Raw genomic sequence first — 20,486 nt, 5'->3', positions numbered from 1 at the left:
CCAATTATTAATGTTGTACTATTATGTACGATATTATATTAATTAATTAACTAATTAATATTCATTAATTACCAATTAATTATTATATAAAATAATGTACTAAATTATATTAATTAATTAACTAATTAATATTAATTATTTACCAATTAATTATTAATAAAAAGTTTTTTACAAATATATATTAATTTATTATTTATTTTTAAATTACTTCCCACCCTTATCCCCTATAAACCCAATAACCCGCTCCTAAAACTATATATGTTTTTTAAAAATATTTTTATATTAAATATATTGTAATTTTTTAATATAGACCTTTTTATCAAATTTTTATTTACAATTATTATATTTTTTCCTACACTATTTATTTTTTCCATTACTACACGATATTTTGTATTGTCGATATTTTGTCATACGATATTATTTTTTTCGATATTTCTACTTACTTACCTATTACGATATTTTTGTATCCGATATATTTGCTTCCCAATATTTTTTACCTTCGATATTTTAACTTCGATATTTTGTCTTTCCGATATTTTATTTTCGATATTTTGTCTGTGTACCATAATGTCGGCATCTCAGGTTACCTTGCCCATCATAATGGACCTCTTGAATGCCTCTATCTCATCCGGCACGGTCCCGCCTGGATGGAAACGGGCCATGGTTCAAGCCTTGCTGAAGAAACCCAGCCTAGACCCACTAGACTTCAGCAATTATCGGCCAATCTCCCTACTTCCCTGGCTGAGCAAAGTTTTGGAGAAATACATCAATAGCCATCTGGTCACCTTCCTAGAAACCAACCAACTGTTAGATCCCACCCAGACAGGCTTCGACCCAAGCACGGAACCGAGACCGCCCTCCTCATGGTCACCGAGGAATCCAGAAAAATCCTGGACCAAGGAGGATCAGTGGCAGTGATCCTCCTTGACCTTAGCGCGGCCTTTGACACGGTCAGCCATGACACCTTGCTGACCCGTCTGTCTAATGTTGGCGTTAAGCACAAGGCATGGCTATGGTTCGAGTCCTTCCTGAAAGACAGATCCTTTCAGGTATTCGACGGTGAATCAGTGTCCACCAGCAGACCACTAAGGTGCGGGGTCCCACAGGGCTCCTCTTTAAGCCCTGCGCTATTCAACATTTATATGAGGCCACTGGCTGAGGTTGTTCGTCCGTATGGAGTTAAGATCATCTCCTATGCGGACGACACACAGCTGGTGGTCTCACTGGCGCAGGAGACCAACATGCCCATGAGCGGAGGACTCTGTAAGTGCCTTGAGGAGGTAAGGAGCTGGATGTCCTCTTCATCACTCAAGCTAAACGGGGACAAGACGGAGCTGATGCTTCTAGGCCCCACGAACCCAAGCTCCTTCAACCCCCTGTGGCCACCCAGCCTGGGCACCCCCCCAGCACCTAAGGACAACATCAGGAGTCTTGGGGTATGGCTGGACAGATCCCTGTCATTTGATACACAAGCTACCAAACTCTCGGCCATCTGTTTCGGCCTTCTTAGGATGCTCAAAAAAGTTCTTCATCTTTTACCTATGGAGGCTAAACAGGTGGCCATCCAGGGTCTGATCCAGTCCCACCTGGATTTCAATAACGTCCTGTACCTCGCTGCACCAGACTATACTCTACGGAGACTTCAAACAGTACAGAACTGTGCAGCCCGGACACTGCTCCAGCTCCCACGTCGCACATCTGTCAGAGCCAGCCTGAACAGTCTACACTGGCTGCCAGTCCGCCAAAGAATCCACTTTAAAGCCTTGTGCATCGCCCACCAGGCCTTCTGGGACACGGGCCCCATAATCACCAGCGACCTAATCTCTCACTACCATCCAAGTAGAAACCTCCGCTCAGACCTTTATGGCCACTGCACCCAGAATAAAAAGAGCCAGATCAGGTGGTAGGACCTTCGCCCATAACACTGCCTAGCTGTGGAACGCCCTTCCTCTCCACCTGAGAGCTAACTCCAATATCACCTCATTCCGGAAACAGCTCAAGACACTTCTGTTCAACTCCCCACAGTAATTATTTGGCAACTCCCCCTCCTCTGCCTAAAACTCTGTCGGTCCTCTAGCGCTTGGACGCCCCCGGGCATCAATCGCGCTCTATAAATCCACATACAAATACAAATACAAATGCAAATAGCTGATCAAGATTAAGGATCAGAGCACAGGACCTTGTAAAGTTTCATATTCACACACATCCCTTATCCTGCTCTGTATCTGTATCTGCTTCTGTTTCTTCCTTTATGGCCTTTTTATGACATCGGTTGTGGTCCTTTCTATTGTGGGTTTGTCCGACATATGTAAGAAGGAATGTTTTTTTTCTCCTTTTCGTATAGTTTATGGTGGTCCGGACAACCGAAAAGTGGTTTTGCCGTTATGCGATACCTTTTTGTAATCATGCCTATGATCGGACAAATTGTAAATAATGGGTGTTTGTCCGGAATGTAATTTTTTGGCATAAAAGAGGAAGACCCGCTTCACAAATTTGAGCAGTCTCCTACGAATATACGCGGTGTTGTACTTCATGGACCTCTGTTTCTGGTTGCAGCCAATAAACCCGATCTTTAACGCCACCAAGAAGTATCTCGTGTCTCAGTATTCTAAGACAGGTGAACCTGTCAAATCACGAGATTTTAAATAATTTGGAAGCTGTATTATTTAGGAAGAAAGCCCGGCCGGCAATGTTTGACTCTTTCCGCCTTTGGCGTAAGGAGCCAAACAACAAGAAATTAGACAAGCTAAGAGAGATAAGAGAGAAAAGGGTGTATCGATAATGCAAGCTGCTAAGCAGTTTAAAGAAAATGAAGATCTAGCGATTGAGGAGTTGCATAGGCAACATAATATGGCCATCGATAAGTGTTATTCAGCTTTGCCATCTCTCCTACAAGGTGCAACAAAGGACCCTGAAAAGGATCCTCTGACATCACATTTGTTGAGATTACCACCCCCTTATGTGCAGAGTGCTACAGCACCTCCGCAACCTCCTGCTGTTACTCAGCCGCCAGCTCCTCCTCAGCTGGTTTCTTCTCCTAAGGCACAGCCTCCTCTGGGGCCGCCGCATTTGCTATCAGTTCTGCCTCAAACTTCTTTGTCTTTCTCTCCTGTACCTTCGACTTCTCTTACTGCTACTGCTATGTTGCTATCACCTCAAAATACTTTGTCTCCTGTCCTTATGACAGCTTCACCTTCCGCTCGAGAAAGAATGACTGACAGTGTTACCGGTCTTTTGTCTCCTCTCTTTGGGTCATTGGGTATGACCCCTGTTTCTGCACGTAAACAATTACGTAGCCAGCTTCCTGGTCCAGAAGAACGGGCAGTGTTAGATCTTTTGGCTCGTAGATGGGTTTTGAATATTTTGAGATATGATCTAGACTCAGTTATGGATGTTTTCCAGCAGTGGGAAGCACCGAAGCAAAGGTACGTTTGTGATGTTATGTGTACTTTTCTCCGTGAGGAATGGGAAGATAATGAATCGGGTGAGGTCCCATTGGAGTTACTTAATGTACAATCCGAATTTGCGAAAGGGACGATAGTGGGTCCCGGTGTTGAGAAAGCAGTAGCGACGATACTCGCGTTTAGGAGCGAGCTTCCTCCTCAGCCACTGTTTGAGTATGATCCTTCTGTTAGGAGAAAAGTGAGACAGTATCCAATGAGAGAAGTTCCTCCAGTATGGCGCGATGCGGTAGCTGCTGGTGCGAATAATAATCCCCCAGCTGTACCAGCACATTTCCAAAGAGTATGGGTACATGTCCCGTGGAAAAGAGTTGAGGTTTTGGCTCTTAAACAGTATTTACCTGATCCCCGTAAGAATCCGGCTGGATATTACAAGGAGTTGTCCCAGACAGTTGACGCATGCATCATGAATTTAGCTGACATAGACATGTTGTTAGGTAACGTGGTTCCCCAACTTTTGTGGGCGAAGATTCGTCACGAGGATCAAGCGCCAGAGTTAGGTGACACATGGGTGAATATCGCTGCTGCGGATGGTAGACAGGTTGGTGGAGCTAAGCCTGAGCCTTTAGTAGCAGATTTACCTGGCAGGATTATCAATCTTATGAAGACAATGATGCCGGCTTTACGAGTGAATTGGGATAAATTAGCCGCATGTAAGCAAAAGAAGGATGAAAGTGTGTCTGATTTCTTCACTAGGTTTGAGGAGACATTCATAGATCATAGTGGTCAGGATATGAGTACGGAGGGCGGCCAGAGGTTGTTTGTAGACAAGTTTGTCTTTAATTTATTACCCAAGCTTTGTAATAAGTTGAAAGATTCTGAGAGTTCATGGGCTGTTTCTTCGTCGGCCCAGATATTGGCAACTGCCCAGTACTACGAAAATAGGGACAAGAATGAGAAAGATAGAGTAGAGAAAAAGACTAAAGATTTAAAGACAAAGGTTCTGTTGCAGCAGGCGTATCCGCCTCGCCCTACTCAACAAGAGTCACAGCAACGTTTGCAGTTTCAGCAACAGCCACAGTTTCAGAGGATATCACAGAAGCCTGAGTATTTTCCTCCACGGCCGCCGTTAGGTCCCAATCAGTGTGCATATTGTAGGGATGAAGGTCATTTCAAGGGTGATTGTCCTGTCCTACGACAACGTGCGAGTGGTATACCAGGTCCGAGAGGTCGTGGTGGTTTCCAGCAAGTATCGAGGGGTAGAGAACGTGGCGCGTTTTGTCAGAACGAGCGTTCCTTTCCCCCACAGAATTCTATCAATTATTTTGATCAGCAGAATGCTTCGACTGGCAGATCTGCTCAATATTATGCTGATGATTATTATGTTGAGAGTGAGAGTGCTGGTTATAATGATTGCTAGGATAGCCGAAGACAAAGGGAGGGAGTAGTGTCAGTTCCAGTAGACCAGAGTGGACCTTATGTTGCAGTAGTTACATCGGGTGTGGTAGAGCCCTTTCTTTTGGATACTGGTGCAGCGAAGAGTTCTATCATGCACTCTAAACTCCCTGGCGCACCTTTGTCTGGCTTAACTAATGTTTCGGTAGGATTCTCTGGTGCCCCAGTTCGTAATCCAGTTTCTAGTCCTTTGTCTCTTTCTGTCGGGCCTTGTGAATTGGAAGCCCCCCTTATTTTAACGACAGGTTGTGGTGAGAATTTGTTGGGTTTGGATTTGTTGAAAAGGTTGAACGCGACAATGCATTGTTCTCCTTCAGGAGTGCAGCTTACGTTGGGTAAGAAAGTGATCTCCCCGATGTATTTGTCTAAAGATCGGCTTCCACCGGAATTGCGTTCTCTCCCTGTTACTCTTTGGGCTACTGGTCCTAATGACGTTGGTCTTTTGGAGATTCCACCTTATGTTGTAACGCTTAAAGCGAATGTTAAATTGCCACGCATTCCCCAATATAGGATTTCTAGCGATGGTGAAAGAGCGCTTTTAGCAATTATCTACTATTTGATTGAGAAAGATTTGATTGAAGAAACAAGAGGTAATGTGTGTAACAGTCCTGTTTTGCCTGTTCTGAAGCGTACTGACTCTTCTCAGACGCCTGTTTATAGGTTTGTGATCGACCTTCAAGAGGTTAATAAGATTGTTGTGCCACAGTTTCCTGTTGTTCCGGACATTACTGCTTTACTGACTATGATTCTTGCTACAGCTGCTTGGTTTTCAGTTATAGATCTAAAGAATGCTTTCTTCCGTATTCCCATTGCCGAGGAGAGTAGAGATATTTTTGGCTTCTCTTTGGGAGGCCGAAGCTTCCGGTTTAAGAGCGCTCCCCAAGGTTATTGTGAAAGTCCCTCCATCTACAGTCAGGCTTTGAAAACACAGCTTGATGTGATTGTCTTGCCTGCTGGTGTTGCTCTTATCCAGTATGTGGACGATCTATTAATTGCTGCTGATGATGAGGAAACTTGTAAAAAAGCTACTCTTTCTTTGTTGCGACATTTGTCTAACCTTCACCATAAAGTGTCGCCTTCGAAGTTGCAGTATTGTCGACAAGAGGTGACCTACTTAGGTCATCTCTTGTCGAAGGAGGGAAGAAGGTTGACCCCAGAACGAATTCAAGCGATTGCGCAAATGACTGTGCCATCCACACAGAGAGAAGTGCGTGCCTTCTTAGGTATTACCTCGTACTGTAGACAGTGGATTCCGTATTTTTCATTACTAGCGAAACCTCTGTTGGCACTTACTCTTAAAGATACTCCGAATCCTCTTCCTTGGTCTGACGAATGTCAGAAAAGTTTCTCTGGATTACGTGATGCATTATGTTCTGCTCCAGTGTTGGGTACTCCCGACTACAGTAAGCCTTTTACACTCTATGTTCACGAAAGAGAGGGTTGTGCATTGTCAGTTTTGACGCAACAGTTTGGTGACAAGCAGCGTCCATGTGCGTATTCCTCGTCGAATTTGGATCCGGTAGCTAGGGCATTGCGAGTTGCTTGAGAGCTACAGCGGCAGCGACTGTTTCTATTCGACAGTCTGCTGGTTTGGTGAAGGATAATACGTTGGTTGTGATGGTTCCACATGCAGTGGATACCTTATTGAACCTAACGAAGACTCAGCACTTGACTAGTGCGCGGTTGTCAGGTTATGAGTTAACACTTTTGGCGAGTCATGTGCACATAAAGCGATGCAACACGTTGAATCCAGCTACGTTGTTGCCGATCTCTGTAGAGACAGGTGTTCAAGAGCAGCATGATTGCTTTCTCAGGACAGAGGAGGAAACGAAGGGTAGAATCGATCTCAAAGATACCCCTGTTTTGAATTCTGATGATACCCTATGGGTAGACGGTTCATGCTTTAAGCTTCCGAATGGTGATACGGCTGCAGCGTATGCGGTTACAACTTTGCACACGATTGTTGAAGCTTCACGTATTCCACAGAATTCAGCTCAAGCAGCAGAATTGATTGCACTGACAAGAGCGTGTGTGTTGTCAAAAGGAAGAAGAGTGACTGTGTATACCGATAGTCAATATGCGTTTGGTGTCACCCATAGCTTTGGGCGATTGTGGAAGGAACGTGGATTCCTTACTTCCCATGGTACAAAGATTCAGCATGGACAGTTGGTGAATGAACTTCTTGAGTCGCTTACGTTGCCAACGCAAGTTGCGATTGTGAAATGCAGTGCACATAAGAAAGTTACAGATGACGTTAGTCGTGGTAATGCGTTTGCGGATGAAGTAGCGAGAGAAACGGCGAAAGATGTGACGAGTCGAATGTATGTTGCAGGTCCAGCGAGATGGGTTCCGGATAGAGGAATGTATGAAGACACAATAGAGAGTGTGAAAATGATTCAGGCTGAAGCTACTGAGAAAGAATTGAGCGTGTGGAGAGAGAGTACGGGAATGTTGGATCCGACTGGCTGTTGGATTGAGTTGTCGGAACACCAGCGATGGTTGTTGCCTGATGCGTATGTGCTTGCAGTGGTTACACTGGCACACGGAATGGCGCACATTAGTGCGAAAGGAATTTGTAAGTTGTTGGCTCCAGTGTGGGAGAATGGTGGAATTCCTAAGTGTGTGGAAAATCTGGTGAAGAATTGCCTGGTTTGTCTGATGCATAATCCCGGCAAGGGAACCCCACCCCAGCAGGTCACTTCGCGCCTCCGACGTATCCGTTCGAGGTGTTGCAACTGGATTTTATCCACAAGGAGAGATGTAACAATCTGAAATATGTCCTTGTGGTTGTCTGTGCCTTTTCAAGATGGGTGGAGGCTTATCCCCTAAAAGATAACACTGCTTTATCCACAGCTAAAGTTTTGCTCAAGGAGTTCTTCCCTAGGTTTGGTTTGCCAAGAATGGTGTGGAGTGATAATGGAAGTGAGTTTGTGGGCCAGATCATGAAGAGAGTGTGTGAGGGTTTGGGCATAAGGCAGAAATTTCATGCTGCCAATCACCCCCAATTAGCTGGTTTAGTTGAGTGCTATAATGGTACTCTGAAGCTTAAGCTAGCCAAGATTCAGGCAAGTTCTGGTCTCCAATGGCCCGATGCGTTGCCGTTGGCACTTTTGTCCACTAGAACTACAGTGCATTCCCGAATAGGACTTAGTCCATATGAAATAGTGTTTGGTCGCCCGGCAAATGTGTGGGGAGTGCCGAGACCAACGAAGTTCAGCAACATCGAATATCCTGTGTTGGTTAATTACTTGTATGATCTGATGGCTAAATTACGCGTTTTACATCAACAGGTTCATGATAACCTCCCACCAGCATCTGAAGATCCAGGTCACACCATCAATCCTGGAGATTGGATATTAGTGCGCAATTTCCAGCAGACCAAGAACATTCAGCCCGTTGGACCGGCCCATACCAAGTACTTTTATCGACACGAACGGCAGGAAGAGTGCACAGCAAGAAAAATTGGATCCACGGCGTACATTGTAAGAAGGTACCTTTACCTCTACCGTACGACCAGTGGATCCGTGAGGGTATTGCTGATTCAGAAACAGAAAGAGTGCCAAAATTTATGCCGTTTAGCGACGCACATTTGGTAGGGACCAGGTCTGAGCGAGAGGACGACGATATCTTGCAAGCAGCTGTGCCTCCACCTTTGAGATTGGACACCACTGAGCCTGAATTGTTGTTTCGAGATCAGACGGTGCCTGGTAAAGGCCGTTATAATTTGCGACCAAGAAACAATGGACTAATAAAAAAAAAAAAAAAAATTTCACTCTCATATCCAAAAAGCTGCTTTGTTTTTTTTTTCTTTTTCGAACCACAATCCGGGTTCAGCTGTAGGGTCGCGGTATCAAAACTTGGAGTGGCAAACCGTGTAGACACAAGGTCGACGGTTCTGGTTTTTTCCAGGGTGTTCCCTAGACTTACAGACGCACACCTGAGCAAAGAAAACCAACTGCCGCGAACAGCACGGTTAGAGGATGGAGTTTTTTGAGATTGAGAGAGCTGTTGTAAAAATGAACTTTAAGACAAAATTGTGTAAATTGATTTGTAGCAAATGTTTTTTAATAACATGCCTTATAGTGTTTTTTAGCATGATGCTGTCTCTGATGAATGGGATTGTTTTTGCTACCCAATGTACATTTTGCACCCACCTCCCAACCTATGCCTTTCCCTACTACTACTTCTTTGCATTCGTTCCACACTTTACCTGAACATGAACTGGTTAGAAGGTCAGAGTTTATTAATAATTCCTTTGTACAACTTTTGCATCAACACCAGTTGGTAGTGAACACCACTAATTGTTGGGTGTGTGGTCTTATGCCACATACTACGGATAGAGGTATTCCCTATTTGGTTCTGCCATTCAGTTACAATGGGTCTGTCTGGGCATATCAGACGATTTTTATTTATGCCAATGAAGTCTATCCCCTGCGTTCCATGAAAGATAACTCGAGTAATAGTGCCTTAGTGAAGGGAATAACGGATATGATCAGAGATATCGATACATATGAGACTATTCCTAAGGATATGGCATTAGCTTATATCGGATGGAACGTGACTGGATATAGTATTAGTCTGAATGAAAAGCAGAGACGAAAAAGGTCACCTCCGATTTGGATCGTACCCCATCGTGGTCATTTTTGTCTGCAAGGTAAAGGCAAGAATCCAAGAGCTCAGTTAGGGAAGAGTGTTTGTGCTCAGACGTATGTCTTTGCGTCCCAAACTTCCCCACCGTTTTTAGCAGCTAAGGGCACGTATTTTGTTTGCTATGATAGAGCATACACATGGTTGCCCCTGATATTTCGGGAATGTGTTATGTTGCATATTTGTTACCTCCTACGTATACTGCTGCTGCAGATTACCACAGAACGAGAGTTGTAGGGGTGTCTTCAATCAGGAAGATACCACGGGACAAGAAGTGGGAGACTTTCTCAAGGGTTTCCTACCGTTTTGGGGACCTATGGCAAATAGTAGAAACATACGACAATTAACGAGAGTGGTTGAGTCCACCATAAATGAAACTGCCGGTGCCCTTAGTAATTTGACCGCTGAGCTTCAAGTGGATCGCCTTATGATATTACAGAATAGAATGGTTTTAGATGTCATACTTGCAGATCGAGGTGGGGTATGTAAATTGATCCAATCGAGTTGCTGCGTTTTCATACCAGATAATGCTCAGACAGTATACCAGGCCATTTCTAGGTTACATAAGATCTCCGAGTCTATATATGTGGAGAAAGGAGATTGGTCGGTGACTGGATGGTTCTGGGGACTGTTATCAACTTGGGGATGGAAGATTCTGATGATCATCGGGATGGTTTTAGCGATTCTTTTCTCGTGTTGTCTCTGTGTACAGTGTGCTCCTGCCATATGTGGCCTTTGTGCTACTACGTGTGTGAAAGGACCTGTCTCAAGAGAAGTACTGAGTAATAGGATGATGCTCCAGCAGTATCTTGATGATCTGATGAATATTGACATCAATTCAGACACAGACTGAGTGATTGCCTATGTAAGAGCAAAAGGAGGGTCTGTGGTTCTGTGAATTCTGAACCCGTTTTATAAATATCATGGTCTCGCTACGAATTTGATAGTAGCAAACCGTAACTAGCGAGTACGACAAGTACAAGTGATCCCGTTATATTAGACCGACAGATTCACTACATATTTGGAGATTTCGTTCCGAACCATGGGTTCCATTTTGTGCATGGCAACCATTTCTTTGATTGCCCTCACATAGGCTGTCGACTGCGGCCGAACGAGTCCCTGGTACATGTACACGTTAGCACGAGTTTGCCTTGACTTTTGGATGAACCAAGTGAACTGACCTCGTTGCCTGAAGCTGACCTTGCTGAACCCGCTCCCTGCCCGATAGCTGATCAAGTTTAAGGATCAGAGCACAGGACCTTGTAAAGTTTCATATGCACAACCATCCCTTATCCTGCTCTGTATCTGTTTCTGTTTTTTCCTTTATGGCCTTTTTATGACAAGGGTTGTGGTCCTTTCTATTGTGGGTTTGTCCGACTTATGTAAGAAGGAATGTTTTTTTTTCTTCTCCTTTTCATATAATTTATGGTGGGCCGGACAACCGAAAAGTGGTTTTGCCGTTATGCGATACCTTTTTGTAATCATGCCTATGATCGGACAAATTGTAAATAATGGGTGTTTGTCCGGAATGTAATTTTTTGGCATAAAAGGGGAAGACCCGCTTCACAAATTTGAGCAGTCTCCTACGAATATACGCTGTGTTGTACTTCGTGGACCTCTGTTTCTGGTTGCAGCCAATAAACCCGATCTTTGACGCCACCAAGAAGTATCTCGTGTCTCTGTATTCTAAGACAGGTGAACCCGAAGACTTTGGGCGTGCCCTGGCGCCGCTGGGTACTAAAAACCCGGTTCTTCACCATGAGAGCCCCCATTTGCTGCTCCATCTCCTTTTGGGCCGGTGTCAGCTCCGCTACATTGGACTCAGTCTCTTTGACTCTCTCTGCTAACTTTTTATGTTCTTCCCGCAGCAGGCCAAGTCCCACTTAAACAGTACTGATATCCTGGTGGGAGAGTCGCTTTCGTATCCGCTATGGCCTCTAAGATTTTATTGAGTTGTTGCTGGACTGTGTCATCTGGGCCAGATTGTAACTGCTCCTGCGCACTGTCCTCCAGCTCCAGGAGGGCACCTGTCTGGCGACCTCTAGACTTGCCCATGATGGCAATAAATCCCTAGTCAGGAACAGGGCTATCCACTGTCAACAGTTATGGAGATCCGGGACAGCAAGGGCTGTCCTCCGCAAGGAAGCTTGCACCTGAGTCCACCTGGTCGATTCCCTCTACTCTCCTTCTCCCAGGAGCCACTGGCGAGACCTCGTTGCATGAGTATATGAACCCCAGACCACCAAGCTATCTAAGGTTCGTGTTGCATGCCTCGGGCCCAGTCCATCGCTCACCCATCCTGCTCATAAAACCAGGAGTTGGCTGCTCAAGTGGTCTCAGCCCTACCAAGTCTAAGCTGTCCAATCCCACAATCTCACACTCCGGGGTGGTCCCCAAATATGCGACTGGTCCACCAGTGAATGGTTAGCTCGTGCACGAATTGGTAAATGAACAGGCTCTGCAGTCCAGAGTGTCTAATAGCTCAGGGGTCACCCAATAGCACCCCACCGACCAACCAAGATACTTCACCAACGTTTCCTCCAGTCCAGCCCACAGTGGCAGTGTAGTTCCTGGCTAGGCTGACCCACCCTGCATGCGAGGTCGCAGATGGGGGCACCTCTATGCGCCCTGCTCCGGGGGGGAGCCTCCGCTATACCCACTCCTATGAACCCACCAGTTGTGCCCCTCTATGTCACCCCCGTTGCCGGGAGCCACTACAGGCACACTAAGATCTCTCCACGGCTCAACAGCGGCGGCCCACGCTCTAGGCCTCCCGGGAGATGTGCAGCCTTCAAGTTCAGGTCCCAAAGACAGGAATCGCCACCAGCTGAGCCAGTATTGCGCTCAGACACCTCTGTGCAGTGGCAAAGCAGTCTCGCACAGGCTCCCCATTGGAGTCCGCCACATCCAAAGGTGCCGTGTCGGCCGAATACCAGCAGGAGGAAGCCACAGCCCCCGCAGCGTAGGTCTGTTCCAGCACCGATCTGCAGATCACAGAATCTCCCCACATACCTCAGGGGAATCTCTGTGAGCTTCTAGTGTAGGCCTGTTCACCAATGCGGGTCCTGGTAGGCTGGCTGATGCACCTTACACGATTCAGCCAGTGTCACCGCCCGGGTGTTTAGTCGCACACCTCTGGACCAGCCAGGAAGCTCTCAACACGGGCGACGGCCCAGTCTCTCCGCTGTACTCCGCAACCCGGCTGTGCTGTCTATGGTCCCCCGATCTCCACCAACAGCACTACAGCTCCCCGGTCTCTCCACAAGCAGGCCGCAACCTCCGCCGGTATCGCACTCACCTCAGGCACCAGAGATCCTCTTCCACATTGCAATCCCCTTGTACCAGGTCGCGGGGCCCCAGCGCCTGCTCGACCAGGGCAGCAGCAGGACCGGGCCTGCAGGGACTCACACAGCTGCCATGACATCGGCAGCGTCTACGCACTTTCATGGCCGGTGGGATGCCGTGCCAATCTCCCACTCCGTCCAGCTCCAAACTTTGCCACAAGACGCCCCGCAGCTCACGGGACCCCCCCAGAGACCACCAAAGTCTCGTGTCACAGCCCGTCTTCGCTATCCCCGAGGATAAGACAGGCTGGTGCAGAGTTCACACGTACGCCATGATCCTCGGCCAAGCCACGCCCCTCGAGCATAAATTACATTTAGGAATAAATATACTTTTGGATGCAAAATCACAGCCTGCAGTAAAATCACTTTTAGTGTTTGCTAATTCAGCAAGAGTGCTGTCTCACATTTAGTTGTAAATCATTTAAGCCCTGATTCACAAATGTAAACGTACACTTTTGCGTAAGTTTGCAATCGTTCGCTATTAACAAAAGGTACTTTACATTAGTATCTTTCCAGCTGCCGAGTCTCCACACTTAAAAGATAGGACTGTCATATATTTATATTAGACGACTCTGCACTCATAAAGATTCTACTTACAAAATAATTTTGTGAATACCAAACAATCGTAAACTTACACAAGCGTGTTTACCTCTGTGAATTAGGCCCTCAGTACATACTTAAAATATGGTGGCAAGATATCACAGTAAGTGTAAAAGGTATGCATCAGTATGACCTCGTGTTTTACTTGACAGCACATTGAGTACACAGCAGGAAGATGGAAGAAGGCTTAGGAGCTCAAATAACTTGTAGGAGGAGAAACACATTTAGGTTCAAAATCACACACGGTAAACATCTATAGGAGTGTAGAAGCAATTTTAGATGCAAAATACATTTAAGGGCAAAATCACATTCATATCCAACTTTACACTTGATTCCACATAACTTGAGAGCAGTGAGCCCAAAACACATTTAGTTACCCAAACACAGGTACAAAATCTCCAACAGTGCTTCGACAACAGAAGTATGATACAACACTAAATCACTCAGTCCAGAGAGAAGATGATAGTATTATGTCACAATAAGTGTGAATTTTGTGCATAATTTTGACAACACATTGGTTGACTAAACATTGAGGTGGGAGATAATCTTTTAGGAGCTCAAAGCATGTATGTGTAAAATCAAACTTATGTTTACAAAATCTCCTTTGATGCAAAGTAAACCTCGTTGGGGTGTCCCATTTAGGAGCAGAACTATGTTAAGGTGCAAAATCTCATTCAAGCGCAACATCACCCTTTGTGCAAGATCAGCAGGAGTACTGAATACTTTCAGGATTAGAGAGCCCAAATGTGCCTTGATTCCATTGTGCTTCACCGCTTGTACAGTAGACTAGGATCACATCCAGCTGACAATTAATACTCCTGTGGCGAAAACCAAAAGGTAAATGACCCTTCCTTTAACCCCTTTGGTGCTGATGACGGCTCCCGGTCGTCATCAGTTACGGTGGGCATGTGCTGATGACGGCCGGGAGCCGTCATGACCACGCCCACGATCGGAAAGTGCCGCACAGGCGCAGAATTCCGGCCGCAGCCTGGGGATTAAGCAATAACTCGAGAAGGCTGACCCAAACAAACCACATACTGAAGATGACGCCCCCATGCCCCTATCTATATATGTTTTTATTGTTTATGACATGAGCTGTCACAGATATTTAGAGCTGCGTGTAGCTTGACCTTGACAGTGGAACACATGCTTTGATAGAGTTACACCCATGTTTGGAGGAGATTTCTGACTTATGAGGGACGCGTATATAATCCCAGGTTTCCTTCAGCAAATTTATTACAATTGAAGATTTGCTGGAGTGTTCATGGGTGGGTCACTTTTGTGTATGTAAATTCTCTTTTTGTCCCCCACCGGTAAAATAATTCCCCTTTAATCCTTTAAGCATTGAGGTGTTCCTTCCACTTTGCCAACCTGAAAAGAAATTTAGTTCCCCATTTAACAACAGCAGATTTGATTGTGTTTCCACACTGAGAAATTACTTACACCCACAGTATTGAATGGATTTGGGAATTTATAGCATGTACACTGTGTCCAAAAAGGGGGTATCCTGGCGCTAAACTGAGGTTAGAGGTAATCGATGCAGCATGTCTGGATTTTCAACATATCAACCCTGGGTGCCGATTTCTTCATCAACGTTGCCCAGCAGTAAGGAACTGATGCCACGTGTCCAGAGATCAACGCATCACCTCCCCTTCCAGTAAGGAACAGACGCATCACCTCACTTGACAGTAAGGAACCGACACATCACCTCCCCTGACAGTAAGGTACTGACGCATCACCTCCCCTGGGAGTAAGGAGCCAACGCAATGCTTTGCGTTTCCGGCACCTCCCTTGTGCCTGTGTCGTATTTGAATTTTGACGATTCCAAGGTAATTCGAGCTAAAAGTAACACATCAATATACTCCTATGTACTGAACTTATTTAATCTCTGAAAAGTGATATCTTTACTTGCGTATGTTAGATTTTTGTCTTTTTGGTCTTGGTAAATTCATATGCAGATTGGCTATTTTCCTAAACTGGTGTGGACTCCTCTTGTAGTGTTTTCACTGTGTTACTCTGTGTGTATGTACAACTGCTTTATACATTGCCTCTGACATGAGCCTTACTGCTCGTGCCGAGCTACCAAGTGGGTGAGAAGGGGTTATCTTAGCCGTATGACTCACTTGCCCTGACTAGAGCGAGGGTCCCTGCTTGGACAGGGTGCAAACCACTGCCAACTAGAGACCCCATTTCTATCAATAGATATTATCACTGTTATATGAAAAGTGTCAGGTAGAGGAGAAAGTATGTACCTAATAATATTTCAGAGAAGAAAAAACGGCAAATCTTTTGATTCAGGGGTCAATATGTAAAATAATTAGGAGAGGGGGGCATGGATTGGGCCTCACTCCCATAGCCGATGTCGGAGGGTGCGCGGGGACCCCCTCGCCGAGCCTCGAAGGCCCAGTGTACCGCATCTCCCGGGGCCAACTCACTACTTGTGCACACCCCTGTACACTAATTCCCTGCCTGCGAGAGTGAGGGCAGGAAAAAGTTGTCTTCTCCCACTCGGGGACTGCAAAAATGCTTCCAGCGGGTGGGAGCAGACATCCATTTGCCTGCCAGGCGCTCTTGCGTGCTGGGAATCTCAGATTGGTCACATCTGGTCGGAGTATGGAAAAATACCTACCCCTGCAGTGCGGGAGCAATGCCGGCTCCTGCTGCACCAGAATAAGTGCATGCAGGAATCTGGCCGGGCTGCTGAGGCCCTAGGGCTTCCTCTACAGCCCCCAACGTAGTGTTTTGTGGGTGCCACGGGTGGGCACAGTGGCACCCCCGGATGGCCCCGAAGATGGAGGCCTCGGGCTGCAAAAGCTTGGGGAGAGGGCAGTGTGCCCCCCTTATTAAAAAAAAAAGGACCAAGAGGATGGGGTCCCCGGGGCGCTAGAGGCTTGGGGAGGGGGCTGTGCTTTCCTTCCCCCTTTAAAAATATGGCCCCGGGGATGGGCTCCTCTGGGCCCGTAAATGATCAGGGAGGGGGAGCTCTGCAACCCATCTCCCTTTACAAAAGGGCTATGGCCCTTAGGGATAGGGTCACTGGGGCCCATAAAGTCTCTAGGAGAGGGGCCGCTTGCCACCATCCACCAATTTTTGACAAAAAAATAATTGCCTGTTCCCATGATGGGTGCTGGCAGCAGTCCCGTCAGGGACGCTGGGGTTCCCTTGATGGCCCCCAGCAAAATGCAAAGTATTTGTGTGCCCCTGGTGGGTACCAGGACACCCAAAATAAATAAATAAACCTGAATAATAAATAAGCACCGGGAGCCCCTATTTCATTATTCACTGTTCCTAGTCCTAAGGTATTTTAAGATAACCTATTGTCATGCTTATGGTGCCCCTAGAAGAGGCAGGGGCACCATCAAGCATTTAAAAAAAAAATTGTGGGGGTCTGCTGGGAGTCCATTAACTTCATGACCCCAGAAAAACTAAACATATTTTTCAAAAACACTCCTAGCTGGAGCTCTATGTTCTTCAGATGGAGTGCAAGATCTTCTTGTGGATGTTTTTATGATTGTGTTGTGTGCGTTGGAAAAAAAAAGAAAGGCTCAGACCTTTTTTTTTTTCAGACCACAATACAATAATAAAAACTATGTTATAAAGAAAAACTCCCTGACATTAAAAAAAAACATCTTTTGATAAACACATTTTTATTGTTTATACATAAAACAGGTGTGACATGTCGTATAAAACTGACCAGAGCCTCAATTGAGGTAGACTTTTTAGGATAACAGTAGCTACAATTGGCATAATCTCGAACATATGCATAACATTAGTTGCATATCCCCTCCATCGCAGCAGGGCCACTTCCATTGTCCCGTACCATTTTCCCCATATTTTGGCATGCTTAGCTGGGCATCCCCATGCCTCAGAGCTTGGCTTCTGTTGTTGGGCAACCCGGTCCACTCTGATTCTCCACTGTGTCTGTATCTGGGCCTGGAGTTCCTACAGTGGGCGGCAATCTCACGTTTGGCTACCAGCAGTGCCATCCCCAGTAATGCTCGATCGGCACGGGTCCCTTGGGTACTCTCAAGTATTTCCAAAAGGATTAACAGCAGGGAGAGGTCCATATCAAGGTTTAAAACATCAGAGAGATCAGATACCTCCCTTTCCCTGTATCAATTGATTACTGGACAGGACCACACCACAAGAAACAAATCAATGGAGCGTGGGAGCAGCGGAAACATGATGGGTTATGAAGTATCCCAGCTCTGTAGAGCATGTCTGGGGTGAGATAGGCAGTATGTAGGTAGTATGTTTGCACTAGGCGTGGTTGTGAGGATATGGTGAGTTACTTTGAGTGCCATCAATGCATCTCTCCAGTCTGAGTCATCCAGCGGGCCTAGCCATCCCTCCCAACATGCAGGCATCATGTCTGGGACGTTAATGATTAATCTTTATATAAATATGGAAGACTCCGCCCCTACCCAATGCCCCCATCATGGCCTTCACCTCTGCACAGCTGAATTCTGGGATTGAGGTGTTTAAAGAGATATGTACTTGCAGTGTGTGGCGTAGTTGTTGGTATTTGTGTAATTATGTACCAGACAAGGAGTACATCTGTTGGAGCTCCTGAAAGGAAGACATATGGACACCCCTCCAAATATCTCCCAGTAATGTGAGTCCAATGGCATCCCGTCAGCTGAACACTTCCAGAGAAGCCTCTTCTTTTAAGTATGCACCATGCCACAAGGGGCGGGGGGTCTGTTGTCAGTTTGGACCACCACCCAGTGTGTTGTTAGGCCGCTCTCCTTCCAAGAAATATCAAGCAAGTCACTTCATGGATTAAGGTGGGAATTGCCCCACCGTAGATCATAGTCATGACTCCAGGAGAAGGGTGGACCCAATATGTAACGTTCCAGCTTAAAGACTGGGTCGGACCAGCCACCGATGAACCAGTCATTAATAATCAAAAGTTGGGATGCCAGGTGATACAGGTAAAGGTTGGACATACCCAAACCGCCATCATAAGTTGCACGGTTCTAGAGTGATGCCGGATGAAGGACCTTGCCACAGAATCCATCTCCCAGAACCAGTGACAGGAAATTATAAGAGGGAAGTTCTGAAGGAGATAAAGAAAGTGTTTCAAACCATCATCTTGTACACGGCTCTTTTTCCCATGATCTTCCGTGGCAGCTTTTGCCACTTTTTAAGGTCCTTTTTTACTTTATGGGTTAGGGGTGTAATATTAAGAGACCACGTCATTGCTGGGTCCAAGGCGACCTGGAGTCCCAAATATCGGAGGTTAAAGCAACATATGTGTATGGACAATGCCAGTCCATACAGTCCAGCGAGGGAGCCAAGGGTACCAGCACAGATTTCACGGGATTAACCTGCAGTCCTGATGCATCTGCAAAAATATTCAAGATCTGGAGACATCGCAGGCATGCTAACAGCCAGATTCGCCATGTACAGAATGACGCTGTCTGCATAAAGTGCTATGTGGTCTTTATGCCTCACCAACCATTCCCACCTTGCACCTAGGCGTCACAATGGATAAGTCGTGCAAGGGGTTCAATGGCCAATGCAAAAAGGAGGGATGTCAGCCATTTAGGGAACTCGTCTGATACCTCTCTGTTGACCTGGACTCTGGCTGTCGGACTAGAGTAAAGGACTTTGACAAGGCTGCGGGATTGGGGTTTGAATACTGCCTTCCATAGCACAGTCACCAGATATCCCCAGGATCGAAAGCCTTTTTAAAGTCAATCAATAGCAGTGGCAAGGGAGGGGAAAGAAGGTGGCGATGCACCAGCGCCACACTGAGGCTTCTCAGGCAATGCCTCGTACTCCTTGTAGCGAAAACCAAATTAAGGGTTTGGCTTATCTGCAGTAAGGCCAAGCCTTAAATATAAGAAACAACCACAATGCGCCAGTACTGCAAAATTGTTTGTCAAAACATCACCATGACAAAAAGAATTAAACTGTTTCATCAGAAAACATCATTCTTTTGAATTAATCCATTTATTTTAAGTAGTTAGTCAAAAAATTAACATTTTTCTCATTTATCAAAAACGTGACATATTAAATCCACAGGAGAGAGAGGGGAAAACAGGGGAGAAAAAAGTTTTTGTGTTTTCTAAAATTGACACATTCTTACACTCATTCATGTGATTTCGCATTCATACTCATATATACAATTTCACAACGTCAAAAATGTGGTGTTTGAGGGAGAAACGAAAAGAGGGGGGTTAGGAAAAGTGTTTGCAAAACAACAACTTTAAATCTACAACCTAATATCAAAAAGGAGGGCAGAACATTTAGAATTCAATTTGTAATTTTGACACTAGGCCATCAAAAACGATAAAACATCATTTCAAAAATGATTTATTCTCAATATTCAGCGATTGGCCTAACACAAAACTGGTCGACGCGTTTCGAGATCCCATTGTGAGGAACTCTCTTCAGGACCTCTGATGGTTCTGAAAAATAAGGAGAGAACTCTGTCTTATTTTATTGTCATGAGACTTAGTGTATCAACAACCCACTCCCAGCCGGGAGCGTTGAATCTCTTACCTTAGCTAATTCCCACATATACGGTGATTTTCACAGTGGCAGTCATTCTCTGAAAATAACAATGGCCCTTGTAAGTGTTTTTTTCTTAAAAAGCCTCAGAAGCAATGTCAAGGGATTGTAAATGGAAATCCTTACTTATAGCTGCTGTTAGCTTATATTGCTGAAAAGGTTCGGTTGTCCGCTGGTCTAGGCTTGTTGGACGCCTGCAACCCCAAAAGAACGTCTAATTATTGATTTATTCTTTCTGGTGTGATTGCACGCAATGGTTAAGTTATTTAGCAATTCATACCTCAACTCTCTCTTTAATCCTGCGTGGTCCCGGACTTTCGTCACTTTAGATGTGCAGTCTATGAGAAATTCAGAGAAGACGGTGTTTTAGAGATTTGTCAGCGCGTAGTGCGGGCTCCAAAGCATGCAGTCATGATCTACTCTATGTTCGCACAGAACACGGTGTGATGTCAAAAGCTTTGCGTACGTACAGTAACGCCTGATATGATGGCTCAACAGTCCTCTTATACCTATTATATGC

The sequence above is a fragment of the Lissotriton helveticus genome, chromosome 4_1 (genome assembly GCF_964261635.1).
Source record: "Lissotriton helveticus chromosome 4_1, aLisHel1.1, whole genome shotgun sequence".
In the NCBI taxonomy this organism is placed as follows: Eukaryota; Metazoa; Chordata; class Amphibia; order Caudata; family Salamandridae; genus Lissotriton; species Lissotriton helveticus.
This window is presented reverse-complemented; position numbering follows the sequence as displayed.